Raw genomic sequence first — 9,117 nt, forward strand, 5'->3', positions numbered from 1 at the left:
TCGTCACCCGGCTTTGATAACATCAGCGCTAAATTTCTGAAAAACACCTGCCCTTATAGTTTGATAATATTAACTAAAATATTTCAACAATCACTCTACACGTCTACTCTTCTGTCAGAATAGAAAACAGCAAAATTATTCCGTTGCATAAATCTGACAGCAAGACATCGCCTAAAGATTGTCGCCCGATAATCTTTAGGCGATGTCTAAAGGATTAACCAGTACCTGCTGCAAACTACTAGAACATACTATTTATTATATTATTTATATTTGAACATATTACTAACGTAGCGAATTTTGTTGAGACTAATTAATTTTTTGTACTTCACAACACGGCTTTTGAAAATTATTCTCATGTGAATCACAATTATTGGCATTTACTAACAATCTACCCCAAATACTTGAGCGTTTTTCTCTTGCCGACTGCATCTTTTTAGATTCTTCAAAAGCATTTGACAAAGTTCGTCATAAACATTTACTTTATAAGGTCCTTCAAAATTACTACTTTATAAAATCCTGCTACGGCGAAAATTAAAATATGCTGCGGATATATGAGACCCCTTTCACAAAAACCTCATACATTCCCTTGAACTATTCTAAAAGAGAGCAACTCGTTTTTTCTTTGGAACTACAACTGTGTTGCAAGCATATCCTAAATGAAATCGAATCTCCAGCCGCTAGCAACACTTCAAAGAATTTCCTGCCTTTCATTTTTTTCATAAGCTGTATCACCATGCTATTTTGCATCTCAAATTCATGTCGCGACCATATGACTTATCCCACCGTACTGATCATAAGCATAAAGTTAGAAATGGTGCATGTAACGCGACATATTTTTTACATTCATTTTTACCACGTACGTCGAAAGATCGGAATGAAGTTCCCTCTGATCTTGTTTTCATTAACAACTATGATAATTTCCGAAAAGCAGTAGCTAACACTGCATAACAGCACAGCAAACATTTGCACGAACTACTGTTGGTTGTTTGCCTTCTTAATGTTACTTATATATGTCATGTTCTATTACAGCCAATAGAATTGCTATACAATACTGCTACCACTAGATTTCAAGAAGTCTGTTTGAAGCAGACTTGTTGAAATCCTAGCCTTTAGAACCCCACACCTATCTTTGTTACATTGACGACATATTTATAATATGGGAACACGGCACGAGGGCGTCAACCAACTCAATGTGCCATTTCAATCACTTTCACCCGAGTGTAAGATTTACTGCTCACCAATCTCCAGGCCAAATAAACTTCCTCGACACGACGGTCTACATTGAAAACGGAAAACTGAGACCGACGTTTTACCGGTCGTCTACGGGTAGCCAGCAATATTTGGACTGCACCAATCATCACGCGCGACACTGTAAGCAAGGTATTTTTGTCGGACAAGCGAAAACGAATAACAAGGTCCTGCAGCGAAGACAACGATTATATCCACCAATTAAATTACCTTAAAACAAGGCTAGCAGAAAGAAACAATCCTCAAGTTGCTCTCGATAGAGCTTATGATGTCGTGTCAAGACAGTCGGATTTAGCTAAGAAACAAGCCCACAAGAAACAAGCCCAGCTACTGCACCACCGTGGCCAATCTGTCTTTCCATAAATGCGTCAACGCAGCTGCTGCGGCCTGCGTGCCCAAATAGTATCTAAATAAGCTACAATGTTGTTGGGGGTCATAGAAAGCGTCAGAAACATTGCCCATTAAGATTCAGTAGACGCAAAACTAAGTACACCGCAGTGGCCGATCTGTCTTTCGATAAATGGATTCGTTGCCGTTTCCTTCGACATCCCCTCACCTGCTGCTGCTCGGTGCTGCCTTGCCGAATAACTTTTGCAGAATACATGGGTCCTGCTGAAAGTAATGACATCACCATGTCGTCGTCGTCGCCATACCATTGTCATCCCTTTTGACTCCTGGCTACAGTCTTCGACGAATGGCCTGTACCTGGCATAGTGCAACCAAACACCGTATAATATAATGCCAGTCGAGGCATTCCATGGCGGTGCGAAAGTGACATGCAACACCAAGACGCCGTCGTTGTCATGTCATCGTTTTCAATCCGTGGTCGGCATTCCATTGTCATCACACGATTGTCTCCAATGTGTGGTCGTCACAGAGCCGCCATCATCCTATCGTCGTCGTGTCATTTTCATCCTTACTAGGAGGAGGAGGAGGAGCCGGAGGAGGAGAAATAGACAGAAAGATAGGGAGGTTAGCCAATTCTCAGACCGGCTGGCTACCCTGTGTTGGAAAAGGGGGTAAGGGAACAAAAGATAATAGAAAAGAGATGCTTAAAAAAGAAAATAAACGAGGAAGGGCAGAAATAAAACTGAAAAAGAAAAGGAGAATACGGCGCCGCTTAAAGTCTGTCTCTAAGACCAGTCCTCCGCAAGACTGTCCTCCGCAAGCCTTCTGTGCTGAGGACAGTCTCGCCCAGTGTCCCAGAACATTTTCCTTCGACAAAGGGCGTTTTTCAAGGCTAGTTAGCACTCTCGAAAGTACTTTCCTGGGTGCACAGAAGCGGGGACACTCACAGAGAAGGTGGGCGATTGTTTCCTTGCAGCTACAGTTGTCGCATGTAATGCTGGTGGGTATTCCGATCCAAAATGAGTACACAATAGTGAAGGCCACGCCAAGCCATAGGCATTTTTACTACTTCCTGGCTATAGTCATGGACGACCCACTGCGGCAGCAGATGCGCTCAAGCACGAACGTTATGTCTATTCTCTTACCCTAAATACCGCTCTAGCGGTACAATAACGAATAACATAATGAGGGTAGGAAATGAGTTGAGGTTATATTTGAGCCTTTCCTTTTACCTGAATATCTCATGTCGACCACGGGAGGGCTTTGCCTAATGTTGCCCCGCTGACATGCTCTGGCGAGCGTCCACGTTCCACGTTCATCTGTTCATCTGTTTGGTCCACGTCCACGTTCTGAACCGTTCGTCGAAGCGGTTCCCACTGGTTACTCTAGCAAGTTCCGGTTTAGGCTTAGTTCAAGATGTCGGGAACATAGCGGTCGGGTATGGTTCCATTTTAGCCTAAAATGACGGCTCAGCTCTAGCTTTCGGTTCAGTGTCCGTTTGGTTCGATACCGCGCTTCCGAAAAACGAAAGAAGGTAGATGGCGTAGGTAATTACTGGTACTTTACCCTGTTATTATTGCCCAATGAAAACCCCCATTCCATGGCAGCTGGCATCGGTGCGAAATTTGGTTTATTTATGGCTTCATGAATCATATATGATCCGATGGTGACGCCTTCAAAATTCCATTTGTTGTATGCTGATGTAATTTAGCTGCACCAGAGGGGCTTCACAACTACCAAGAGAGCAAAGTAAGCAGCAAACAGTTTCTTGGCCGTCATTGAGCTATCTATCTGACATTATCTGCAGAGAAGACAGGATAGAGCGAGCGAGAGAGTGTGTGGAATGCCGCTTGATTATAGTTAATCGTGGGGCTTAGGGGAACAGGACATCTATGAGCGACGCCATATTTAGGAGTTCTGGATTAGGCTGTGCCAGCGGAGGTTGTGTGCTAATTACCAGTGTAATATTGTTTTTTTATTCGTCATTTGAGATAGGAACAGGGCTACGATGCCGAGGATCGAACCATCGATATCGCACTTACATAGAGCATGAGAACACGAAATATAGAAATAATCCATCTGGTGTCTAGTGATGATGTCTTTCCGCTTCGTCATCAACCAAAAGAGGCATCGCGAAATATCAGAGGCACAATAAGAGAAATGACATTTAAAGTGTCTCAACACAAAGATGTGAGCGCAGCACAGGCACTGCTTTGGAAGTAAAAGAAGGGGTATGCTTTAAATATTTAGCTATATTGAGAGAGTTTGCGCAAGGACAGTGCGGTCTCTTGTTAAAGGGAACACTATACTGTGCGGCTCTCACTTTACTGGCGCTTTTAGCTGCGAGTGCCGCCTTAAGCTATGTGAATGTTATCCGCAAGTACGTAGAAAAGTTCTAGAGCCACCAACCACAAGGCAGCTGCTGCAACGCTGGGCGACTGTATTCTGGGCAAAGGAACTAAAGTTTCTCCACTCATGTTTTCTGTTTCACTGTAGACTACATGGTAAATTGTTCAGAAAAACCAGTTTAATGCTCTTCAAAGTACTCAATCATAGCCTTTTGCAGTGATGCTACGTATTTGACGTAGTTGGGATGTTGGCCAACACAGGGCTGGCGCAAAACTCATACAGCCTTCAGGCGTTAATACGTCAACGGGCTTAAATTTATTCTGTGTCAGTGCACTGGAGGCACTTTTGAGCCGTGCCACGGTTGCTCACACATATAAAAGCTCTGTTACTTGCCGTACATTCTAGTTATTAAGACTACGGGCATATCTAAGGAAACTGAGCATGTCTTCAGTTAAGCTGGTGTGGATGGTACTTTTAGCTACCATCGTCTACATTGAGTAAGTCTTTGTAAACTTTTTGACATGAAATGTATTTTTTACAATTTTTTGTCATGTTGAATGTTTCGTGAACTTCACTACACATGGTAACTAGTTAGCCACTATGTCATATCTTTGCAGCTCCGTAAAGAGCTACAGTGTCTTTATGGACGAAGTATTTGGACCCTGTCCTAAACCTGTAAGTTCCTTTGAATGACATTCACACGATGACTCATTATTTTATGCTAACGAATGTCCTCGAAGTATGTAAAAACTTATGCAAGCTATAGATTTTTGCATCTAAGGACATTGCCACGCATAGCTTGGCGGAGCTTCTGCGGCAACGCCCACTTTATGCTCTCCATAATAAACTTTAATTGACGATCTCATAACCGTTAAAGTAATTGCAGTGATAATGTGGCGAACAATCACTACAAAGGCTTGGCAAAGGAATACCGAAATTATTCGGAGGTTAGAAGTTATATAGTGAAACATGTTGGAGAAGGTGCGGCGATATTTGAACATACGGCGCAAGCACGGTGTAAAGTTCACTCGTTAGCGGCGAAGGATGCTAGGGAGGCGCGCTTTGGCTGTCACTGAAAGGAAACGCGACAATTATTTTGTTGCGTGCGCATCCAACAATGAAGAAACGAGACAGAAAGTGGCGTTTTGCTCTCCTCTCAAAAAGAACTAAGCAGATCGATCGAATAAGACAGCGACTACTTCAAAACAAAGCAAATTAGTTACAGAGAAGCAGTAATGAAGCCGAAGTTTTGACGGAAGCCCACTGTGAACAAGAGTCCCGTCAGGGGAGTCGAAACGTCTTTGCCTTGTATTCTTTCAGTGGTTGGCGTCCTTCTTTCTACCATTCTTCAGAGAAGCAGTACGTAAGAAAAGATAAAAGATACGCAGATCATACACAATGTACGAAATAACGTTATGTGAAACATTTTGTCCATAATTTACTATATAGCCTCGTTTCAGGCATCTCAACGTGGAACCAGAGCACGCAATTTAATTTCACGTGAAACAGACCAGGGACTGAGCTGGACGATATCCGATTTCCAAAAAACATCTGATTGATCTTGTCATCGTGACAAGTGCTGTCACTGCGTACCATGGCTAAATTTCTTTATTTCTGCTTCTCATTTTGTTTTCAAGGCAATGTCGAGAACGTTACTATGAATAACGAACAACTATATAATGGGATTATTGTGCATTGCAACAAAATTTACTTACTGAAAAAGCATTTCTTGTGTAGCGGATGGCAGGTTGTAGTATGTTTGCTTATTATTCGTGCGTATATACGCAAAGAAAACATGTGAAATCAACAAACTATTGGATGTATTGTAAAGCTTTAGGCCGCCATTGGAATCTGGACCTGGCAACGTTTAACGTTAGAACGTTATCTAGTGAGGCGAGTCTAGCAGTGTTATTGGAGGAATTAGAGGGTAGTAAATGGGATATAATAGGGCTCAGCGAGGTTAGGAGGGCAAAAGAAGTATATACAGTGCTAAAAAGCGGGCACGTCCTGTGCTACCGGGGCTTAGCGGAGAGACGCGAACTAGAAGTCGGATTCCTGATTAATAAGGATATAGCTGGTAACATCCAGGAATTCTATAGCATTAACGAGACAGTGGCAGGTCTTGTTGTGACACTTAATAAGAGGTACAAATTGAAGGTCGTACAGGTCTACGCCTCTACATCCAGTCATGATGACCAGGAAGTCGAAAGCTTTTATGAAGACGTGGAATCGGCGATGGGTAACGTCAAAAGCCGTGTCACGTTTCAGGCGTATGGCGCTCGCACCTGGCGTGTAGATAGGTAACGCAAGGAAAACAAGTGGCATAGTATAACTTCTTTACTTCATTACAGATACTTTTCAAGCGAAGCTTGTGTTGCCTGACAAGTAGCGTTGTAGTGGTGGTGCTGAAACCCAGGTGCTCCCAGGGCAGAGCAGCTGCGGGAAAGGACGGTTTGATGAGTTGACAGATGCGCTGGCGCCGGAGCGTGAGTCATCAGCAAGGATGCTGAAAGCAAACATATCCGTTTGGCTTCTGCCGGGGAATGAAAGGACAGGAAAGGGTACCGCGCGCGCTGCGCCGGCTTCGTTGCCGCTCAGTAGACTCTCGGAAATCGGTTGGGACGGTCACACGTTGTGCGTTCCCCCGAGGAAGTGGTAGCGTTCGATGAGCGATGGCGAGAACTCGCCCATGAAAGCGCTCGCCGTCGGCGCGCCGAGCCAGCTATCGACAAGAACGAGAAGATCCTAAACTGAGGGAGTGGTATGTCGAAGCAATACGGCAGCGTTACTTGTGGGTTACCTTGACGAAGGTCAGGTGCACGCAGGACAAACTTCGCCTAGCTCCATTTCCCGGTAGGGGAAGGGTTCGTGATATCGTGATGATCGTTCGTGATGATCGGAAGGGTTCGTGACTGTCATGAAGTGTCTGTTATTTTGTCAAATTATTTACATATTTTGGGCAATTTCTTAGTCTTGACCCTATGCTATCTTTTGTTCCAGACAACACCGAAACCTGTAAGTACGCTAATAACCATGTTCTGTGGTCAACAGGTATTTTCTACTAGACCCCTTGAAAGATAATTTGCTAAAATACCAAGATGTTTAATTTTGTTTGTTTTTGCCAAAATAAAACATTTGCTTGTGTTGCAAGTTATTCGAAGCAGAAGAAAGAAAAGCAGATCACGATGTTGAGCACCATTATCTTTCGAAAACATTGTTTCTGCTCTTCTGGTACTCAAAGTGGAATACTTAGGAGGACATAATGCACTACCTTCCAAGCATAATGCTATGAGCTGATCTGCAAATAAAACTAGTACCGTGAAGCTGCGGAACCAGGGAATAGAGTGGCGTGAGATAAATCTTTATATGCTAATAAGCAAAAACATGTACCATTTCCCTTTTATATTGCGAAAAACTGAAAACATATGACGGCTACCTGAAATCAAAACCATAATTACACCACAAATATACTGTCGGCAGTGCCAAATAAGCCCTGCAAGACTCCTGTTCCAAGGCTTCAGAGTTATAGGCATTGTTGAACGCTGTATGTGTAGAATGCACTAGTGGAAAAAATAATTGGTCCTGGTTAGCATGAAATAGACCATGCTTACCACCTGACTTATAACAAAACATGATGTAAAAGCGGAAATGTGTGAACATCCATTCTAGAGGCGATGATGCTGTAGAATTCTATGGACGTCTCATTAAACCACGTGTGTAGCATTATTTTATAGTATAATGCGCTAAATTTTTCATAGGAGTAGTACGAGCAATTATATAATTAAGGACAAAACGGCACAAATGTTTTTTTTGTATTATAGTTCATGCTTTTCATGTGTAAGAATGGCAGTTGAAAACTTAATGGAGGAGGCCTAGAAAATTGTGCGCTACTTACAGCACCACACTGTCAGGTGAAATGACGTGACCTCCAAAGGCCGCTAGTTTGATCGGAAACAACACTAGACTGTAATTAGTGAATGCTAAAATTCACAATACATTATTCTACTGGCGTTATTATAACGCGCCACGAATCCTCCTCGGTTACAACATTAATTTCGGTCTGTATATTGGGTTACAATTTTTCACTACTGTTTGAAGAATCCAATATCAATATGTGTGTTTTGTCCAACTGTATACCCGACATTAAACATAGGCAAGTTCCACTGACTGTCTTATTGCCGCGTGGAGGCTGAAACTCAAAACTGAAGGCAGAGGTGTTGAATATGACGAGGTATGAACGAGAAATATGCCATTCAGTCGCGAAAATTATGAGCTCCTCTTCCTAAATGTGTCAAAGTTAGCTCATTCTTCGCCAAGGTGCTGCAGAGATCATTGACAGAAAGTGAAGGTAGAGTCCTCTGTACTTTATTGAGCCTCACAATTAGAATATATCTAAGCAGAATGAGACAGAGGGCAGCTTTCACCGTGTTGGTTGTAGAAAAAAATGGCGGTCTCAATGACACCAGTGTATGCACCCCTGTCGAACTGATCCACGATTTTTGCCCCTTGAGGGACACCTTATTGAATTTTGTTTTGTCACACTTACATTCTTTGATAAACTTAAACTATGTATATTCTCTGCTCAAACAATTCAGCAATACTATACAGAAATATCTGAATATTCGTGCCCCGAGTTTTTTTTATAAAATGAAAATGAATGACCAGCTAAAAAGAGATGAACGAGTTAGAAACTGGTCCGTAGCATTAGAAAATTGTAGATGTCTTTTTGCCCTTGCTAAAGGTCAGCGGCAGGTCGCACTTCCTGCGCAACAATGCTCTGAAATTATCGGAGTTATTGATGTTGGCGGCCGATACATCCTCGAAATAGGTACTGTGCAAATCGGCGAAACGGCAATAGTTATCAGCAATAGTTTATCATTTATACTTATCAGCCCTAGTTGTTGCTTCGCGCATGCCTTTCAGGCTACTTTTGCAAAAAATATCAGTTCAGAACCTAAGACTTATGCTATTGGCTGGACAGGTGTAAGTTGCACAACGTCCAAATTGCAATACATTGTCCTGCAAATAATATTTCTTTGTCTCTGCGAATGTTTATAGCAGTACTGTCATGGTTCTAAACAAGAGGATCAATGCTGGTCGTTGTAAAAAGCATCGCGTATCTTTCCTCAGCAAAAGTACAACGTAAGAGGCTTAATGCAAAGTAAAAAAAAT

At 42.5% G+C, this 9,117-nt stretch overlaps 1 long non-coding RNA gene across 1 annotated transcript; it reads left to right on the forward strand.

Annotated features, from left to right (window-relative positions):
• The first annotated feature begins 4,360 nt into the window (after positions 1-4,360).
• LOC129387268 (uncharacterized) lies at positions 4,361-4,620 on the forward strand. The gene is made up of 2 exons (XR_008614535.2): positions 4,361-4,442; positions 4,563-4,620. It is a non-coding gene; the product is annotated as an uncharacterized lncRNA (long non-coding RNA).
• Positions 4,621-9,117: the final 4,497 nt, after the last annotated feature.

The sequence above is a fragment of the Dermacentor andersoni genome, chromosome 3, assembly GCF_023375885.2.
Source record: "Dermacentor andersoni chromosome 3, qqDerAnde1_hic_scaffold, whole genome shotgun sequence".
Lineage (NCBI taxonomy): Eukaryota > Metazoa > Arthropoda > Arachnida > Ixodida > Ixodidae > Dermacentor > Dermacentor andersoni.